Source organism: Bombyx mori, chromosome 9 (assembly GCF_030269925.1).
Source record: "Bombyx mori chromosome 9, ASM3026992v2".
In the NCBI taxonomy this organism is placed as follows: domain Eukaryota; kingdom Metazoa; phylum Arthropoda; class Insecta; order Lepidoptera; family Bombycidae; genus Bombyx; species Bombyx mori.
Window position 1 is genome coordinate 11,526,454 of NC_085115.1, and position 22,869 is coordinate 11,549,322.

Here is a 22,869-nt window from a genome sequence, read left to right on the forward strand (position 1 = left end):
AAATTATATCAAACTATAAAAAACATTATCAATAAACTTCACGTTGCAAGCCAATCCCGCATTTTAATTAAAAGCGTTGTAGATTTTTAATAACGTCATTTATAGTTAAGCAACAAGAGATCCGTGATTATTTTTATGCTTGAATAAGGCACCGATCTCGCGAAAGGCCGCATAATGGCACCCCAGCTAAGCCTGACATTTTTCCATAATTAATAATGTCTTCTTTGTCTATGTCAGTTTATCGTTTACATCGAGGTTTCCCGTCGCGTTTGGACGATCCCGAGCAACAGGTCTTAATGTTTACTGAAGACTTAATATACGCCGAAACCTTTTCCCTTTGTATTCTAGTAAAATCGTGTACCGAATCTCAATTGATTTTCCACCCGAATCTTATTGTACAAAGGTTTTTTAGTACCCAAAAAAAGGTTCTATCGAGAGTGAACCCTAACAATATAATTTAGCGGTAAGAGAACTGAACATGTGCACTCTTATATTGATAACGCGTTCAAAGTTATTTTGTGTTCAAATTACTTCTTCTTCTTCTTCTTGTCAGCCCATGGATGTCCACTGCTGGACATAGGCCTCCCCCCAAGCCTCGCCACAAAGACCGGTCCTGCGCTGCCTGCATCCAGCGGATCCCCGCGAACCTCAATAGATCGTCGGCCCATCTTGTGGGAGGCCTACCCACGCTACGTCTTCCAGTACGTGGTCGCCACTCAAGAACTTTCTGGCCCCAACGGCCATCCATTCTTCTTCTTGTTGAAGTTACACATAATATCAAATATTCTTAATGCAATTGCTTTGAGCTTATTAGAACATACTCTTATCACAAATTCCGTTCTAAATGACATTTCAATTCATTTAAAGGATATCATTTTAGGCCGCATACAAAAAAGCGTCATAATAATATAAGAAAAACGTCGGTTTTGTTTGCCTTTCGAAAACGAATTCATATTTCATGAGTGCGATATCACGCGCCAATCTCTCTAGCCTCCCACACAATGGTAATAGAACGTACAGTCCAGGACAATAGAATATAATCATATAAGAATATAGCGATAAAAGTCAGCCTTCCCATTCCCACAGTATGACCCATAAATTTGAGTCGAAACGGTGTCTGGGTGTAATGATGGCACATTTTCTGATCACGCACAAAAGACAACGCTCATAAGTTGGCGTTATGAGACCCTCAATATTTCAAGTATTTTAACAAAGGTTTTAATGGAAATTATATTTAACGATACTATTTATAAGTCAGAAGGGGAAGGGCACTTAATTTGTAGGCAGCGGCTTGGCTCTGCCCCTGGCATTGCCCCATGGGCTGGTAAGCACCCGCCATCAGGTGGGCCGTATGCTCGTCTGTCTACAAGGGCAATAAATAAATAAAACGTAGAAGATGAAAACCTTTCGAACTTATCCACTGCAATCGATTCAAAATATTATTCGATCGTTTGTCTTTGACCTTTGTCAATGTATGAAAAGTCTTATACGAAAATGCATTGTATTGATGTAATAAATCACCAAATCTACATTGTACTGATGTAATAAATTGGAATCGTGTTATACTATTATTTAAATTTTATTAATATTAGTATTTAAGCAAATTATTTTATCAGTACTCGACAAATACGAATAATGGATATACAATTTGCAACCAGTCACTTTACTTTTAAGGGTGGGAAGGCTATTTTCATTAAACACTGAATTTATCACCATCCATTACCCATGATCAGAGTAAGCAATTATTAGGCCATCGTTGTCAACTGCGGCTCACATTACGAAAGTTTCAACAGCAGCTGTACCACAGTTAAATTTCACACTTAGCATTCACCACAGCCGACTCACGAACTCCTAGGGACTGGGGTACGTACCTTCGCTACTTGCTACAGCTCACGACCCGAAGTCGGCACAAGAGGCGTGAAAACTCTACATTTTCTACTCTGGCTAAAGCTTCAGCTCACATCAACTTGGAAAAGCTTGGAAATGAAGGCACCGCTCGGCTGTTGCTACGTTTTCGTGCACTAGCACTTTAACATCGCTGTTTTAGATATTTATCTTCCTTTCTTTTTTTTTTCTTTTTTTTTCTTTTTTTTTTTCAATTCAAGTCAACTCATATTATCATTCGATTTCTTTTCTGTATCAGTATTGTTGTTCATAGCACGTAGGTCTAAACAATCTCATACAGAGCATTTTATTCAGCTCGTATTGGAACAACGCTTTAAAGAATTCGTTGAGAAATAAATGAGGTCAAAAATAAAACGTTTTTATTGCTTTTGTAGGCAGATAGGCATACAGTCCACCTGATGATAATTGGCAACCGTCGCTCATGGACATGAGCAATGCCAGGGGCACAGCCAAGTCGCTGCCTACCATGGTATGCTCTCCGCGAGCCCTATTTGAAGAAGGACATGTATGTCATAGCGCTCGCGAAACTCTGTGGAGGGGAGAGCCGGATGGTACGTGGCAGAAAAAACTCTAGAAACGCACAGTCGATAAACACAGTTGTTCCAGATAATACGGATGAACTCTGCGCGAACTGATCGCGGAAAGTGCGATGGTAAAGAGGAGATGCAAGATTATCTCGAACACTTCCTCACAGCACTCCCCATGGATCATACGGTATAAAACACAGAGATGATCGAAGTTCCTCCGTAGACCCAAAGATTATAAAGTGTAGTAGTAGGTTTTTGGTTTAAAGTTAGACTAAGGCATTTACATTGCTGTGTTTTTAGAACCAGTAACTGCTATACCCAAGGTTGGCCGAGAGTTCGTCGTAGTATCAAAGCAAATAAAAGAGCATTTGTTCAATACTTATATTTGATTGCTACTTAAGTGTGGCAATATAAGCTCCGTTCGACTGGCCGTCCAATTAAAAAGCATTTTGACTAAAACACTGCTAAGACCTCGTACAAATATTTTGAACAACTTCGCTTTTCAATTAATTCTTGATGTCGAATTATCTATATATATATATATTAATACGTGAAGCAAAAACTTTGTATCCTTTTTTACGAAAATTGCGCGGACGGAGGAGTATGAAATTTTCCACACTTATAGAGAATATAGAGAAGAAGTGCACAATGCTAATATTTTTTTTTTTAAATTATGCATAAAAGATACATTAAATCAATAAAGCAAACATTACACATACTACATATTACCATGTATTTGACACATACACGCATGCATACTATTTATTGTGAAACTTTTGTTCTTTACGTCTGTGGTCAAATTGAGAATAGATTAAAATTAAATATTGTTTGTCTTTATTAATATTTCTTTATAGAGTAGCCTTGGCGAAATTTGAGATTATAGAAGTATAAAATACAATCATAATAGTGTACAAACTTACGATTCCAATTAATTATAGTCGAATTTCGACTACTGCGGGACCTCTAGTTTAGGTTATTTGTTCATAGACCTACACGTGTTTCCTTGAAATTGTAACTAAAGTTTGATACGTGATACGTCATTGTTCTAGTTTTATTTGCAATTATTAGAAAAAATCTTCACGGAGTTTTTATTTTCAAACTGTGAACCAATAATATTCGATCGGATTCATGATGATAGGTAACTTATAACATTTTAGAAGGCTTTTTAAATAAGTTTTACATAGCAAAGTTAATATTGTATAATTAAAACTTACATATCGAATTACGATATGTTAAAAGAATACAAGAGACTAGGGGTAGGACCTCTTGTGAGTCCGCGCGGGTAGGTACCACCACCCTGCCTATTTCTGCCGTGAAGCAGTAATGCGTTTCGGTTTGAAGGGTGGGGCAGCCGTTGTAACTATACTTGAGACCTTAGAACTTATATCTCAAGGTAAGTGGCGCATTTACGTTGAGGATGTCTATGGGCTCCAGTAACCACTTAACAGGTGGGCTGTGAGCTCGTCCACCCATGTAATCAATAAAAAAAAACCTACTTCAACCAAGTAGGCTTACACATTCCATGATTTAATTAAATATTTCCCTTTGTTCCGCGCACACAAACGTTCTAAGTAATAAATCATAGAAACTCGCTGCTTTTGAATAAAAAACTCAGTGCAAAAGCGCTCCAAAAAAAAAGCTATTATAAATGCGAGATAAAAGGTTTTTAATACATTTATTTTGTACTTGTTTATATAATGAGAGAATTATGTATTATATATAGCGAGTGGAGAACTTAACGCAAATGAAAAATTAAATTAATTTACTGAGATAAGAATGGAGACTTGACGTTTTAAGTGATCCGCGAACCCGGCAGCTTAAATCGAAAGCGACTAACAGCCGCCCATAGCATTTTATAATGATGGCGGATCCCACTCGTAATCTGAACTGACATGCAATAATGACATCGCAAAAACACAGTACGATTTTGTTGTAAGTAATTGGAAAGTTTATCATTAAACACATTGTACGTATGAGAGCTTTTGAAGCAGTCCTCGGATGCATTAGAAAGTTTGGAACGCTGAGATTCAGGTTGGACGGGCGTAGGGAACTCCGGGAGAGGCTGAGGCGTCCCGCCCAGTGGCAGCTCGACCGCCGTCCCGAGCGCACGCCGCGTCGCGCACTCACACCGACCCGCCGGTACGCGACACACACGCATGCAACCTTTCCCGACGAACCCGACCGCTCCACAGAACCCCCTTGCACACCCCCCCTCCAGCGTGACCCCACCCCACCCCTCAAACACCCTAGACCCTGAAACCCCACTATAAGCCTACCTTGTAGATAGTCATTGGCCTATGCAATAGGAAATTAATATAATATCAAATAATTACTCAATTATTCTGTGCGACATGAACACTCCCAGTTAAGGCTGAACTATTCGTATGTATAAATGGCTCCATTTTATACAACGTCTTTTTTACACAATCATTTTTTTATAATACCGAAACACACAAAACTAATTTGTATATTTACGAATGGAAAATTAAATTTCAGGCGCTAATTATATTAGTTTGCATAGTTTTCGATTCAGAGAACCATCATTACTTTTTTATTGACATTAATTACGACTCTTGGCTCAAATAAAAAGTCTGTACATCATAGAACATAAATGAACAAACGTTATCGTGGTCCTATATTATTATCTATATATTAATACGTGAAGCAAAAACTTTGTATCCCTTTTTACGAAAATTGCGCGGACGGAGGAGTATGAAATTGTCCACACTTATAGAGAATATATGGAAAAAGTGCACAATGCTAATATTTTTTTTAAATAGTGCATAAAAGATACATTAATTCAATAAAGAAAACATTACACACACTACATACCATGTATTTGACGCACACACGCATGCATACTATTTATTGTCAAACTTTTGTTCTTGACGTCTGTTGTCAAATTGAGAATAGATTAAATATTGTTTGCCTTTGTTAATATTTTTTATAGTGTAGTCTTGGCGAAATTTGTGATTATAGAAGTATAAAATACAATCATAATAGTGTACGAACTTACAATTCCAATTAATTATAGTCGAATTTCAACCACTGCGGGACCTCTAGTTATTTTTAAATTAATGCCAAAACGACAACAATTTTACTGATAATACAACATTTCGGTTTTAATCATTCGAAAGCTTTTAACTGAACACCAACAAAACAAACGTAAATTATATACAAATGTTTGCGGTCATTACAAGAAAAATTGACGAAAAGTCACGTCCGCAGATTTCTGTGTTGCACGCGCGGTATGAACAGACCGACGACTTCGGGAAATTGAAGATTTCCCTAAGCTCGCGAATTTCTAAGATCGTCTTCGATTTTGACTAAAGTTAATTAGAAATGTAAAAAATTCAACGTGGAAATTAAAATAAGAATTGCTTGCTAATTAAATTAAGCCATGTTGTTTGAAGATAATTTGATAATACCTAGTCTTGCCATAAATACTGAGACAAAGGAAAAAAAAAATTCTATTGCAAATAATATTTATTACTTTTACAGTGTGTTAGTTTAATACATAAATATAAAACAATTTAAAGTATAAAAAGCTTATTCGAAGTGGTCTCCATTGGCTGCAATACAGTCCTTTAAACGTTGAGACCAGTTATCAATAGAAGCACGCACTCTTTCAATAGGAAAATTTTTCACTGCCAATTTATTGTCAAACTTTTGTTATTGCTTAAAGTCTGTGGTCAAATTGAAAATAGGTTAATATTGTTTATCTTTAGTATTATTTGTCTACAGTGTAGTCTTGCCGAGATCTGTGATTATAGAAGTATAATAGTTTTTGACAATTGAACCATAATAATGTTCAAACTTATAATTTCAAATAATTATAGTCGAATTTCGACTACTGCGGGATCACTATTAATAACAAGGACACAATAAACAAGATCACAAATCTAGGAATTTCTTCGGTTTTCGGTCGCTAGTCGCAAAAGTAATTAAGTCTAGTTTACGTTTTAGTCACGCGTATATAATATTAATTTTATTATTTAAGACTTTCATATACATCGAGAAGTAGATTTAATAGAAAATCTCTCAAATAGTAATATTGACAAATTCATCTGCCGCCATCTTTTGCGACGAACTGACTCAATAGCATATGAAGGCGTTTTTCGTGGAAATGGAAGCTACAACTGCTATCAACATATTTTGTACTAGCGGACCGCTTCGGCTTCGCTCGGGTATTAACAAAAATTTTAAAATAAAAAATACAACACACACTTAACACACACAAACATCAACCCTTCTATTTGTGTCAGGTTACTAAAAAAGAAAATTATAAAGATAGTTTGACTATTATTATTTTAATGAACTTTTATTTTCATTTAAATGATACATTTTTTTATCTATTTTTTATTATTATATTTCTAATTTTCGTAAACAGTACATACATACAAAACAAAAGCCATTGAGTTTATTGAGTCAGGGCTTCCCTGTAAGCAATATGTGACGTTGTTTCATTTTTTTAAATAAAAGAACACTTATTGTGGTATAACTATAATAGACATATGACATATTAGACATATGCTGTCGCGACACTTTTTGTAAACAATAATGTGTTCTACAACGTCATAGTACATTATTTTATTCAATCATCAATAGTTTTAGCAGCGCCCGCGATGTAAAGAATATTTTAGGTAATTTTTTTACACCTTGCGTCACATTATTGGATTTTTAGTCAGGATACATATTTTTTTAAGATAATATAGCCTATGTCACTCGGGGATAGTGCAACTTCCAAACAGTGCAAGAATATTTCAAATCGATTCGGTAGTTTCAGAGCCTATTCAATACAAACAAACAAACAAATCTTTCTTCTTTATAATATTAGTATAGATTGGTTATTAAATATACATTATACCTGGTACGTTTGAATCGAGATATTAAATCAAATTGCATTGAAGTTCGATCTCGTTAGGATTAGTACAACTCTTTGTCAATGAGAAACCTTTATTTTTTCGTCTTTAATCATATTTCATTTATTTCTCAATGAACAATGATTACGGTTAGAAATTTGTTCCTTACGTTTATATAACTCAAATTTTCCTTCCTCGTAAACACTACAGTTTTACAATTTCATTAATATTTGTAGTTATTTCGTCGTACTTTTGTTTTATATTATAATAATTTTATAAGCTTACGTAATTGATTGTGTTCAGACGTATTTAAGGCTACACGTGGATCGTGCCGATTTTTTTCCGCGAAAAAGACATATTACATTGCATATTGACCGCATTCCTTCAATCGATACATTTCAAATTTCGATCTTGTGTCTCGATGCGCAAAATTGCACTCTCATTATCTTAATTTAACCACTAAAACTGAAGAATTACTACTTTTTAATATATTTACAATAATTCGTTTTGATTATGACTAAATAATAAAACAACAATGATTTTACTGAAACATTTAACGTTGAGTTCTTAATCTCTTTCATACAAATATCTCAAAGGCCGTTCACCTTGTAAAACTAACATAAAATATAACAGAAACCAATCTTAGACCAACGTTTTTGATATACAAGTATACTAAAATAGACTTTAATAGATAAAAAAGAGAGCTCTTGTTTGTAACAGCATTAAGGTTGTTAAAATTCAAAACCAGTGCAAAATCAGAATTTATCGCTTAGATAAACAGGAATGAATATGCAAATTGTTGAAAACATTACAGAATAGATTACCGAGTTAGTAAGTAAAAAGTAAGTGTACGGCATTATGTACAGTGGTACGTTGTTCATTACCGCCAAAGCTAGGGTTGTCAAATTAATAAAAAACGAAAGGAGAATCTCACAAAGATGCGAACTTACAAAAGGACATATTATGTAGATAAAATTATAACGTGTTTTATGTGTAACATTATTATTAAGAACTTTCCTAACATTATTAAGAAACTTTGATAAAACTACATCATCGTCTCCACGATTTTTACCTTTGTATGTATTCCGTTATGTGAGCAATCATAAATAATAAACTATTTATAATTATGTTAGTTACTTTATGAACAAAAACACTTACTGAATTCTTAAAAAATTTGTGAAATTGTGTGAAATCACATCGATTTTTTTTGAACTTTTTTTTATAGTTTAGACTCGCAAATGCGTTTACGACCCGCCTGTTATTAAGCAGTTACCAGAACCCATACACATACATTTTTAGTTCCGACGACATGTCGCTAGCTATAATTTAATAAGGAAATCCAAATTACAAAATACACAGAGAACCATCACTACTTTTTTATTGACATTAATTACGACTCTTGGGTCAAATAAAAAGTCTGTACATCATAGAACATAAATGAACAAACGTTATCGTGGTCCTATATTATTATCTAGATATTAATACGTGAAGCAAAAACTTTGTATCCCTTTTTACGAAAATTGCGCGGACGGAGGAGTATGAAATTTTCCACACTTATAGAGAATATATGGAAAAAGTGCACAATGCTAATATTTTTTTTAAATAATGCATAAAAGATACATTAATTCAATAAAGAAAACATTACACACACTACATACCATGTATTTGACGCACACACGCATGTATACTATTTATTGTCAAACTTTTGTTCTTGACGTCTGTTGTCAAATTGAGAATAGATTAAATATTGTTTGCCTTTGTTAATATTTTTTATAGTGTAGTCTTGGCGAAATTTGTGATTATAGAAGTATAAAATATAATCATAATAGTGTACGAACTTACAATTCCAATTAATTATAGTCGAATTTCAACCACTGCGGGACCTCTAGTTATTTTTAAATTAATGCCAAAACGACAACAATTTTACTGATAATACAACATTTCGATTTTAATCATTCGAAAGCCTTTAACTGAACATCAATAAAACAACTGTAAATTATATACCTACAAAATAAATGTTTGTGGTCATTACAAGAAAAATTGACGAAAAGTCACGTCCGCAGATTTCTGTTTTGCAACAGACCGACGACTTCGGGAAATTGAAGATTTCCCTAAGCTCGCGAATTTCTAAGATCGTCTTCGATTTTGACTAAATTTAATTAGAAAATTAATAAATTCAACTTGGAAAATAAAATAAGAATTGCTTGCTAATTAAATTAAGCCATGTTGTTTGAAGATAATTTGATAATACCTATTTTTGCCATAAATACTGAGACAAAGGAAAAAAAAATCTAATGCCAATAACATTTATTATTTTTACAGTGTGTTAGTTTAATACATAAATATAAAACAATTTAAAGTATAAAAAGCTTATTCGAAGTGGTCTCCATTGGCTGCAATGCAGTCCTTTAAACGTTGAGACCAGTTATCAATAGAAGCACGCACTCTTTCCATGGGAAAAATTTTCACTGCCAATCGTACGGATTGTTTTAGGGACTCCAAATTATCATGGCGCTTAGAGCAAGCCGTACTCTCTAAAATTGACCATAAATTATAATCCAGCGAATTAAGATCGGGACTAGACGACGGCAAGTCTTCAGCTCTGATGAAGTCGGAAACGTTCGTTTCCAACCAAGACTGCGTAGACCGAGCTTTATGACCTGTCGCCAAGTTTGCTGAAAGGACCATTCTTGATTATTGAACATGGTGTTGTTAAGAGGCTTCACTACCTTCTCAAGAATGGTATCTTGATACACTTGTGCCGATATTTTGATACCTTTTTCACAAAAGTATGGCTCAGTCACTCCTTCATAGCTAATACCCCACCTAACCATCACTGAAGTCGGATAGTGCCCACGTTCCAGTCTATCGACTAATTGAGAAGCTTCCTTAGAGCTTTGAGCATAAATACGGTCATTCTGTTTGTTAAAATGTTGCTTAATTTTAAACATTTTCTCATCCGTAAACAAAAATTTTCTATGACCTCCCCTTGCGTACCGCTTCAGTAGTCGTTTCGATTTTACCACCCTATTCTCTTTTAAATTATCAGTTAAGAAATTACCAGTACGTTTCTTACAGGCTGCAAGTCCTAAGTCATCTTTTAAAATACGCGACATGGATCTAGGTGCTATCTTCATCTCCCGAGATAAAATCTTTTGCTTTCGGACAGGATTCTTCGAATTCTTTCCCTTACTGCTTTGACCACCTTTTTCGTACGAACTGTTACACGGCCTTTCTCAAACTTCTTTTTAAAAAAAAACACAAAAACTTTTCACGACTAAACTGTCTTTTATTAGACTTCACAATTTTACAACACTATTGTTGACTTCTCAAACTTATGTATGCTCACGACGGCTTCCAGATTCTAACTTATGTATGCTCGCGACGGCTTCCAGATTCTAACTGGTTTTCAATACGATTTTATTTTACAAGAAAGCTAAAAATGATGACTCTAATGGAAAAACACAGTGAGCTCGTAAACGAGCTGATTAGGGCAAAGCTGCTTTGTAGAGTAGTGTGTAACAGAACACAACGTGGACGGCCAGATATTTTTCTGTCACAAACAGAGGATGTCTCATTTCATCTATTAATAGCCCGGTTCGCAAACATTTTACTAATACCAAGCGTATGGAGAGTTTTAAAAATTGCATTTGGCTCCATACCTACTTTGTGTAATGCAATCACAGCGATTCGGTTCTCTTTATCACCCCACTCCATTTTAATATCGCAACATATTGTACAATGTATTGGCGCCAAAATGAGAAAACTCAATGAACAATCATATAAAAAAGACAGATTCCAAATTCAAATGTAATATTTTGTTTATTTTTAATTGTAACAGTATTTATGGCCAGACTAAGTATTAATACGTGAAGCAAAAACTTTTACGAAAATTGCGCGAACGGAGGATTATGAAATTTCTCACACTTATAGAATAGAGAAGAATAAGAATAGAATAGAATAAGAAAATACAGCGAAGGAGTGCAGAATGCTAATATGTATTTATTTTTAAATTATGCATTAATAATACATTAAACCAATAAAAAAACATTACACACACTACCATGTATTTGACACACACACATATTTATACTCTATGTTTATTGTCAAACTTTTGTTATTGCTTAAAGTCTGTGGTCAAATTGAAAATAGGTTAATATTGTTTATCTTTAATATTATTTGTCTACAGTGTAGTCTTGCCGAGATCTGTGATTATAGAAGTATAATAGTTTTTGACAATTGAACCATAATAATGTTCAAACTTATAATTTCAAATAATTATAGTCGAATTTCGACTACTGCGGGATCACTATTAATAACAAAGACACAACAAACAAGATCACAAATCTAGGATGTTCTTTGGTTTTCGGTCACTAGACGCAAAAGTAATTAAGTCTAGTTTACGTTTTAATCTCGCGTATATAATATTAATTTTCATTATTTGAGACTTTCATATACATCGGGAAGTAGATTTAATAGAAAATCTCTCAAATAGTAATATTGACAAATTCTTCCGTCGCCACCTTTTATGACGAACTGACTCAATAGCATATAATATGAAGTCGTTTTTCGTGGAAATGGAAGCTACAACTGCTATCAAAATATTTTGTACTAGCGGCCCGCTCCGGCTTCGCTCGGGTATTAACAAAAATTTAAAAATAAAAAATACAACACACACAAAACACACACACACACACACACACACACACACACACACACACATCAACCCTTCTATTTGCGTCAGGTTACTAAAAAAGAAAATTATAATGATAGTTTGACTATTATTATTTTAATGAACTTTTATTTTCATTTAAATGATACATTTTTTTATCTATTTTTTATTATTATATTTCTAATTTTCGTAAAAAGTAAATACATAGAAAACAAAAGCCACTGAGTTTATTGAGTCAGAGCTTCCCTGTAAGCAATATTTGACGTTGTTTCATTTTTTTAAATAAAAGAACACTTATTGTTGTATAACTATAATAGACATATGACATATTAGACATGCTGTTGCGACACTTTTTGTAAAAAATAATGTGTTCTACAAAGCCATAGTACATTATTTTATTCTATCATCATTAGTTTTCGCAGCGCACGCGATGTTAAGAATATTTTAGGTAATTTTTTTACACCTTGGGTCACATTATTGGATTTTTAGTCAGGATACATATTTTTTTTTAAATAATATAGCCTATGTCACTCGGTGATAGTGCAGCTTCCAAACAGTAAAATAATATTTCAAATCGGTTCAGAAATTTCGGAGCCTATTCAAAACAAACAAATCTGTCTTCTTTAAAATATTAGTATAGATTGGTTATTAAATCTACATTATACCTGGTACGTTTGAATCGAGATATTAAATCAAATTGCATTGAAGTTCGATCTCGTTAGGATTAGTACCACTCTTTGTCAATGAGAAACCTTTATTTTTTTGTTTTTGATCATATTTCATTTATTTCTCAATCAAAAATGATTACGGTTAGAAATTTGTTTCTTACGTTTATATAACACAAATTTTCCTTCCTCGTAAACACCACAGTTTTACAATTTCATTTATTTTTTTACAGTAATTTCGTCGTACTTTTTTTTTATATAATAATATCTAATATATAAAATTCTCGTGTCACAGTTTTCGTTGCCATACTCCTCCGAAACGGCTTGACCGATTTTGATGAAATTTTTTGTGCTTATTCGGTATCTATGAGAATCGGCCAACATCTATTTTTCGTCCCCCTAAATGTTAGGGGTAGTCCACCCCTAAATTTTATTTTGTATTTTTTAGACAAAATTTTTAATTTCTATTTTTTTATGATACAACATACAAAAATACATACAATCCTCAATTTTCACCCCTCTACGATCAACCCTTATTTTTTATTTGCTAATTAAAAACTTTAAATTTTTTTGCGAGAATTTTGTTTTTATTTTGTCATGACTTAAAGTAAAAAAAATCATATTACTCTCAATTTTCACTCTTATACGATCAACCCCTATTTTTCCATCCCGATCAATATTTTTTTTATTCTATGCACAGTTCCGCAATAAGGTTGCAAGATGGCAATCAAATATTATAATTGTAGTACGATAAACTCTTATTCAGAGTTTATAATTTCAAGTTCCTTTAACTATGATTTTTTTAAAATTGAATTTGATCTCCCGCCCTCGCCGGTCGACTACTGATCAACTATCAATCGATCAGCTATCCCCGCCAGGTGTCACCACTCATCCAGCAAACATCACGTAGTAGGGATGAGGACGAAGCCGGTCTCCTGTCTTACTTACTCACTATACATCATAGATTATACACTTAATATATTTGAGAGCTATACAATACTATACATTTTTCAGCCATGTTTTTTTGGTTTTATTTGTGTATCAATAGTATGTTCAGTAGGTCTGAGAGTCGGCTACTATCTATTTTTCATACCCCTAAGTGAAAAGGGTTGTCGACCCCAAACATAAATTTTTTATTTTAATTTTTTGGATATTTTTTTTTGTTTACAATGAGGTATTATGTGGTTAAATGAGGTTTTTTTTTCTACAGTAGAATTTCCCTAGAAATCTTATTTAAGGCAACACAACGTTTGCCGGGTCAGCTTGTTTTTTTATAAATTTACATAATTGCTTGTGTTCAGACGTATTTAAGGCAACACGTGTAGATACAACTATCTTACCGATTTTGCCGCGAAACGGACATATTACATTGCATATTGACCGCATTCCTTCAATCGATATATTTGAAATCACGTCCTTACGGACCCATCAGATCCAATAACCTTTGCATTAGACGCCTTCAGCTCTAACACTAGGAGCAGGCTTAGGGACCCCGGTAACCGTACTCGTCGAACTCGACAAAGAGGTCTACGTGCAACCTAACTCATGGATCAGCTCGCTGAGTTTCTCTCCGGATCTTCTCAGCGGGTCGCGATTCCGATCCGGTAGTAGATTCATTCGCGAAGCAATTGCCCTTGAGTTGTTAGGTCTCCTTCGGAGGCGCTCGGGCAGTTGTAAGCAAATCCCACCCCTCCTGGCTGAGCCTTTGCTCGCCCACCTGTCCTAGTGAAACTGGAAAGGCCTTCGGGCCACCAGTAATCTTTCAATCATAAAAAAAATATTGAAATTTTGATCTTTTGTCTCGATGCGCAAAATTGCACTCTCATTATCTTAATTTGACCACTAAAACTTAAGAATTACTACTTTTTAATATATTTACAATAATTCGTTTTGATTATGACTAAATAATAAAACAGCAATGATTTTACTGAAACATTTAACGTTGAGTTCTTAATCTCTTTCATACAAATATCTCAAAGGCCATTCACCTTGTAAAACTAACATAAAATATAACAGAAACCAATCTTAGACCAACGTTTTTGATATACAAGTATACTAAAATAGTCTTTAATAGATAAAAAAGAGAACTCTTGTTTGAAACAGCATTAAAGTTGTTAAAATTCAAAACCAGTGCGAAATCAGAATTTATCGCTTAGATAAACAGGAATGAATATGCAAATTGTTGAAAACATTACAGAATAGATTACCGAGTTAGTAAGTAAAAAGTAAGTGTACGGCATTATGTACAGTGGTACGTTGTTCATTACCGCCACAGCTAGGGTTGTCGAATTAATAAAAAACGAAAGGAGAATCTCACAAAGATGCGAACTTACAAAAGGACATATTATGTAGATAAAATTATAACGTGTTTTATGTGTAACATTATTATTAAGAATTTTCCTAACATTATTAAGAAACTTTGATAAAACTACATCATCGTCTCCACGATTTTTACCTTTGTATGTATTCCGTTATGTGAGCAATCATAAATAATAAACTATTTATAATTATGTTAGTTACTTTATGAACACGAACGCTTACTGAATTCTTAAAGAAATTGTGAAATTGTGTGAAAAAACATCGATTTTCTATGATTTTTGTTTATAGTTTAGACTCGCAAATGCATTTACGATCCGCCTGGTATTAAGCGGTTACCAGAACACATACACATCTTTTTACTTCCATTTTTACTTACATTTCGTCGGGCAAAATTGGCCATAGAGTTTAAAAACGAGAACACAGAACAGATAATACCTACATGTACCGAGAATTCATTGCCTCTTTTCTCATTTCGTTTTGTTGAGTTTCATTCCAATTAATTAAAATCCGAAATAAATCAAGACCACCTCATTCCGATGCATATATTTAAAAAAAAAACAGAATATGTTTGTATTATATAAGAAATATAAGAATAGAATATTTTTGAAAACTTTGCCGTACGGAAAAAAAGTTGAAGAAGATGAGAAAGTACGATGATGGCAACCCTAACAGCGGAGCGTTAATAGTCCCAGTTCTGACATTCTCTTTGTGATCACGTGGTTTTGTAACTGCCGTTGGCTTAGTTTTATCCCTTTAACCATGACAATATTTAAAATTCCTTGATAGAATTTCCTTGTCATATCATATTATTATATTCGGTTCCCTACTAAATTCTTGATAACTTTTGAGTTGTATTCCCAATTTTAATTACTCACTGAGTACTTCGCCAGAAAAATAGATTTTTTAAAAGGCAGAAACACAAAAACACACCGGCTACGTAATAACAAACTTCGCAGACAATTTATCATAAGACAAATGTAAACAAACAGATATAAAAAAAAAGATGATTTTGTACACAAACAAACTGCTGAGTAGAGCGCTTGCTTCATAGACAAACTCTGAAATAAATTAGATCCGATTTTAATTTAAATACGGACAAAGTGTATTTAATGAATGAACTTTGAATTTACGTAAAGGTAGAAGAAAAACATTCTCATTTTCCATCTTATTATCCGGCTACTATTAAAATATACGTAAAAGCGTATAGGGTAAAATTACGAAGCTCCACAAGCTTCAAATTCTCAAAGCTTTGACGTCAAGTAACTGCCCTAAAATAAACATTGGCTCGTAAAAGCAATTTCAGCTTCAGGTACACTTATACTGTTTCAGTCATGGATAGAACGTAGCACGCTTACTTTAGTACTGTAGTGTGACCATGTATGTCTGCGCTACGACGGGTATAATCTTAAGCTAAGAGGAAGAGGCTTGTGGAGAGTACTTAACGGCAGGCAGCGGCTTGGCTCTGCCCCTAGCATTGCTGAAGTCCATGGACGACGGTAACCACTTAACACCAGGTGGGCTGTGAGCTCGTACACCCATCTAAGCATAAAAAAAAGTAAATGCAAATTTATAAATCGACAGTTATATGTTATAAATATCTATAAATCGTGGGACGTAATTAGCGGCTTCGATCTCCAGACCAAATAAAACAATAAACTTGGGAAATAAAAATAAATAAAATAAAAACATTTAAATAAAACAACAGTTGGTTATCTCGTGTGTACAATTCCTATTTAATACAATTTCCTATTCACTTAACTTTACACATTGAACGTCACATGACAAATCGAGTATTTTTTATTTAGGCCCCGGTGCTCACCGGTGAGCCTTATCTTACTGAACCGTTCGGGCCATGAGGGTCAACATGTTAACAATTACTACATTTAAAATTATTATAACAATGTACTTACTCTCTGTCTTTATTACATGGTTATCGTATTCCCTGCGGCAAATTGCTTGTGAATTGCAACGCCTTTCATCTTGAGCGCATCAGATATTATGCAAAGAGGATATAGCTGAATACACTTATTTTCAATGCTAACACCTAAAAAGTATTACTCACTTAATATGCGTTGTTTTTGCTTAATTTTACATTTATCTATAATCTTGTTCATAAGAGAGAAAACATTGTAATGCCTTGATTAATTGACTTTTTGGCCAAAATTCTGCTATTACCTGCTGCTATATACATTCAAAACTGAAGATAGAATAAAAGAAAACAACAAAGCAAGCGTTCTTGTTCCTGCCGAAAAATCCTTTTAGGCAAATTTTAGTGATCTTTAAAGTAATTTTGAAACGTTAACGAAAAGGCCTTGTCAATAATCGAAATATTTTTAATAATAAAAATAAAACAGTAAAATTCAACACAATGAACGGCATTGAAAATAAATTTATCCATGTATGTCATTCGAAAGGCCGTATAGATAAAAAAAGTACGTGTAAAGCACCACTTCATAGGAAAAGGGAGGGAAAATGCGGGATAGGTGTGTATATCCTAAAATAAAACAAATAATCGCTTTTTATTAAAACATACCGTATTTTTTGGGAGAAATTTCAATTAAAAATAATATTGTGGAGTTCTTTTGTTGTTGGTTTTTACTTCTATTTTTATTTATTTTATTACATAGAATCACAATTTGGTTCTAACGTTTTCACAATGCTAAGAGTTATAACCGCTTCGTGGGATTACATACTTCCTTTTGCATCCAATTATTACATCTATGTCGGGTTTGTCACAGAACATATAAAACATAGGTTAAACGAATAACTCTGTTGTTTGTTGAAAAACTTAAGCTCATAAAAATCATGTTCTTATTGATTAATCATCAGATCAGATTAATCATCTTATTGACAAAAATGTATGCCTATATATAATCTAATATGGGAACATTTATATTATTACATACCTAACAATTTCAGGAGAATGTTAATTTAGTTCGCATGATGAGAATGTTAATTTAGGTGTTCTTATTCTTTTTTGCCTTTCGCGGTTGAGACGATGGGCCTTTGGGGCCCTGAAGCAAAGAAATTTTTAACAGAAATCTCCAAATGCTTAAAGGAGGTTACACGTGATGCTAAGGCTGGCTGGTACTTTGCACAGAGAGTGAGTTTGGCTGTCCAACGAGGCAACGTAGGGAGTATCTTGGGAACTGTGCCTCCTTCAAGCGCATTGGAAGATCTGTTCTACTGTGTGAGTTGATTTATGTTAAATTATTTTGATTTGACTTTTTGTTAATAATAAATAAATTGAGACACGTTCGCATGATTTACCTCCTATAACCCTACAACGTGAAATATTGTTTCGTTTTCACTTTTGCTTTTCAGTTAATGCCTAATTTTTAACGCTGTACCAAATAGTTACATAGTTAAAATCCAAAATATTTGCTTGCAAACTTTTTACTCAAGAAACTAAAATGCTAATAAAATTTAAAATTCAAATGTCACTAACGGCTTTCTGGAATTACAGTCAATTAAGAAATTGTTTTAAGTAATTACTTTTCCGCTACAAACTTTTGGAAATCTAATGTAAAGTTTGTCAAATCGACTACAGTTAATTCGACAAAATTACCCATCATTACTAATTAGTATATTCTTACTGTTTGTTCATAAGTTTTCAAAGTAAAAAAATAATTTATGGTAATAATTATAACTTAACTTCAACACAAAACTATTATTAAAATAAAATATACTCATCTTAATACTATTATAGGTACTAATATTCGATAGACCGAAAATTACAAACAATATGAAAAAAAACCTGATCTTGATTTCTTAGTTGAAAAGAGTACTGTCATAAAAGTCTAATTGTTCGTATTAATCTTTACAGTCTGACCATAAATACAGTTAGTTTAAAAAAAAAACCATTTTAAATTTAGAACTGACATTCTTATATTCATTAAAAGTTCAATATTTATAGTGATTTCGCGCCAATTATGGAAAAAATATGATTGCAATATTCAATTCATAACTATCATTTATTTTAAGCACTTTGAGAAATACGTTTGCTTGAACATTTATTGTGTAATTTTAAACAGAAGTACCTATACAAAGATGCCAAAAAGCGCTGAACTGCATAAACACGAAATGCGAAATCGACGCGGAACACTAATCGATGTTTTCATCTGATCATTCAAAGATATCGGAATGTTCGTTGCCTATTACACCAACGTAAAGTACAGGACATCAATATTAGTGAAAGGATGAAAATCATTCGGTGGTCCCCGTAGTATTTTGTCTAGAATCGAAATAGGTATTCCGATCGTAAATTTCAGCATTTATGGCTCCATAAAATTTTATGACTACCTTTTACCGAACTAAGGTTGCTTGTACTATTGTTTGATACATTTTCTTGATGCTTCAAGTCCTTTTGGTAAATTGTATATATAACAAAGGAAAATCGTTAAGTTCACTCTGACTTTGTCATCGTATCGACTCTCAGAGAAGGTGTTAGGCATGCTCATTGCTGTGCAATAGATTTGAACGATATAAATTTCCTCAACTGCCTTCTACCGGAAATCGAACCCGGGAACGGGTGTGGTACATCGGAACATATTCCGACAGCAAGGATCTTGATGTTTTCATTGCAAAACTTTGACATTTTGATTTTTGCTTTTCATTATTGTAATACTTCGGAATTCAACTAATTCGGTTTGAATTACGGAACTTTTTACGCGCACACATTAGCACAAATGCTTGGCATGACCTTAAATTCCGCTTCCCATCTCAAATATGATCTAAATCTAAATGTCGTGATGTGGTGACCCTGGCCATCATACTTATTAGATAGACTGCAAATTATACCAATCAGAACTAACACGCCCCATTTCCCCTATCAAAAGGAATAAACCAAAGCTTAATTGTCAATTAAAATAATGCTCAATTTGAATTTCACACAACAAGAACAACATTTTTGGTGTTTTGTTTTTTGTATACTTCAATGGCGCGATTCACATTGTTATATCTATAGCTTCCAGCAACCACTTAACACCAGATGGACCGTAAACTCGTAACACCCACGAATGTTTTTTTTTAGAATATTACGCGCTTATAACAACTATAATTTCAACAAAAATCTCACTTTTGGTATCATGAAACGGACAAAAGAAAAAGCTGTCTTATTACGTAACTGAGCAGAAAAATAATGTGTTTTCGGTGAGGCTATGACTTTTCGTCGGAATATAACATCTGTCAGTCCCATGTCACAAATACTAATGGGACAGTAACTAAATCTTGAATCGTATTATCGTGAACATTCTGTATCTGGATGGAGGCTTTGATTTATTAAAAACATTGTTTTTTTAAAAAACTAAAACGTAAATTTCTTACCCGAATCAATGCAAAGTACATAAGAAAGTGTAAATTGGATTAAAATAAAAGTCTAAAGCAGAAACGCGTGAATGAATCGCGGAAAAAATAGGAATGTGTTAACTACAGCTTAGAAAGTAGGGAGATAAAACAATGATTAAACATTCATCATCATCAGCCTGCGGCAGTCCACTGCTGGACATAGGCCTCCCCCAAAGCTCGCCACTGTTTTTTATTTTTTTATTGCTTAGATGAGTAGACGAGCTCACAGCCCACCTGGTGTTAAGTGGTTACTGGAGCCCATAGACATCCACAACGTAAATGCGCCACCCACCTTGAGATACAAGTTCTAAGGTCTCAAGTATAGTTACAACGGCTGCCCTACCCTTCAAACCGAAACGCATTACTGCTTCACGACAGAAATAGGCAGGGTGGTGGTACCCATCCGCGCGGACTCACAAGAGGTCCTACCACCAGTAAATAACTGAACCCGATCTTTAAGCATTGATAATTAAACATTGATATTCGATAAACGCTATAACAATAAATGACTTGGCGGCGCACTCGTATTTGGCCCCTGACTGTTAGGACGAAAGGACGTGGCTTTCATTTCCATATCGGGCAACCATTCACATGACGTTTTTTTTTTTTCTTACATGTGTGGGCAAGCTTACAGCCCACCTGGTGTTAAGTGGTTACTGGAGCCCATAGACATTTACAATATAAACGCGCTACCCACCTTGAGATATAAGTTCTAAGATCTCAGTATAGTTACAACGGCTGCCCCACCCTTCAAACCGAAACGCGTTACTGCTTCACGGCGAAAATAGGCGGAGTGGTGGTACTTACCCGCGCGGACTCACAAGAGGCCCTACCACCAATTACGCAAATTACAATTTTGCGGGTTTGATTTTTATTACACGATGTTATTCCTTCACCGTGGAAGTCAATCGTGAAGATCTGTTGAGTACGTATTTCATTAGAAAAATTGGTACCCGCCTGAAATTCGAACACCGATGCATCGCTCAGCACGAATGCACTGGATGTCTTATCGCTTAGGCCACGACGACTTCAAAGCATTTTTATGCATAATTCTTAAAAAGATCAGCATTCTGCACTTATTCTCTGTATTCTCTTTAAGTGTTGGAAATTTTATACTCCTCCGACGGTGCAATTTTCGTATAAAGGGGTACAAAGTTTTTGGTTCGCGTATTAATATATCTATATATAAAAATGAATTGCTGTTCGTTAGTCTCGCTAAAACTCGAGAACGGCTGGACCGATTTGGCTAATTTTTGTCTTGAATTATTTGTGGAAGTCCATAGAAGGTTTAAAAGGTAAATAAATATGAAAATACTCGGAATTAAACAAAAATAACAATTTTGTTTTTCCTTTGATGTGTCCACCGTCGGACGGATTCCTTTTGTTTGTGTTTCTTATTTATCGATTGAGGCACACCGAAGTCTGCCGGGTCAGCTAGTAGATAATAATAATAACTGATATGAAATCACGTACGGTCACCCGGCCCTTAAATTAGGATTTGTTTTGGGTACCAGAGACTGCCATACATATTTATATACGTTTAAATCTAGACATATACAGATAATAAACAGCGCTAGATAACAAACATCGATTTAAAGGTGTGAAGGACAATTTTTAGGTGAACAACCAAGTGGTTTTTATGTGAAACGTAAAATGGCACTTGAGCGCTCCCATTTGCCATTATTACCTATTTAAGGCACTTCATTTTACGTCACGTAAAGCTTACGCTTAAAATAGTTTTTTTTTCAGAGATTTCTTTGAACTCTCTTATAGGACAAGAGGTCGTATTCCAGTTTTCATATTATAGGGTGTAGTTAGGGTGGTAGGACCTCTTGTGAGTCCGCGCGGGTAGGTACCACCACCCTGCCTATTTCTGTCGTGAAGCAGTAGTGTGTTTCGGTTTGAAGGGCGGGGCAGCCGTTGTAACTATACTTGAGATCTTAGAACTTATATCTCAAGGTGGGTGGCGCATTTGCGTTGTAGATGTGTATGGGCTCCTGTAACCACTCAGCACCAGGTGGGCTGTGAGCTCGTTCACTCATCTAAGCAATAATTTTTTTTATCATTGAATAATTTAATGAAAAATAAATATTATTTACATATATTTTACATAATAATAAAATTCAGTCAAGTAAAAACTAAATTAAAATAAATTCAATGAGATCTTAAACTGGTATTATTTGAATTGATAAAAACAACTGATGTCGGTCTTTTATTGCGACGGATGCTGATTCGTGTCTCGCTGAGACACCGTTCTTCAAAGGAAATGAAGCCATTCATTTTAATATTACTTTAATTAAATTTGTTCGCGCATCACTGTCATAGAAAGTAGAGAGTTCGCGAAAGATTCAAGAGCGGATAACTCCAATAATTATTATTGCCGGTCTCCAATTATGGATTTGGAATTTTAGTTATATTCAACTAGTGCTTTTGGGAATACTCGAAATGTAATCTTAATATCGGACATAATTTGAGTTCTCCTAAATGTTACTACTAACAAAAATCAAGTCCTGGGGCTTATTTATTTATTGCAGCGATGAGTGAGGTTATGGGCTCACGGATCACATGGTCAT

General features: G+C 34.2%; 1 protein-coding gene across 1 annotated transcript in view; it reads left to right on the forward strand.

Moving 5' to 3' along the window:
* The first annotated feature begins 4,507 nt into the window (after positions 1-4,507).
* LOC101745836 (uncharacterized) overlaps positions 4,508-22,869 on the forward strand; it is a 30,327-nt gene continuing 11,965 nt past the window's right edge. The window contains exon 1 of the mRNA XM_004931180.5: positions 4,508-4,571. The gene's annotated coding sequence lies outside the window, so the exon portion shown is untranslated. The remainder of the gene's footprint in view (positions 4,572-22,869) is intronic.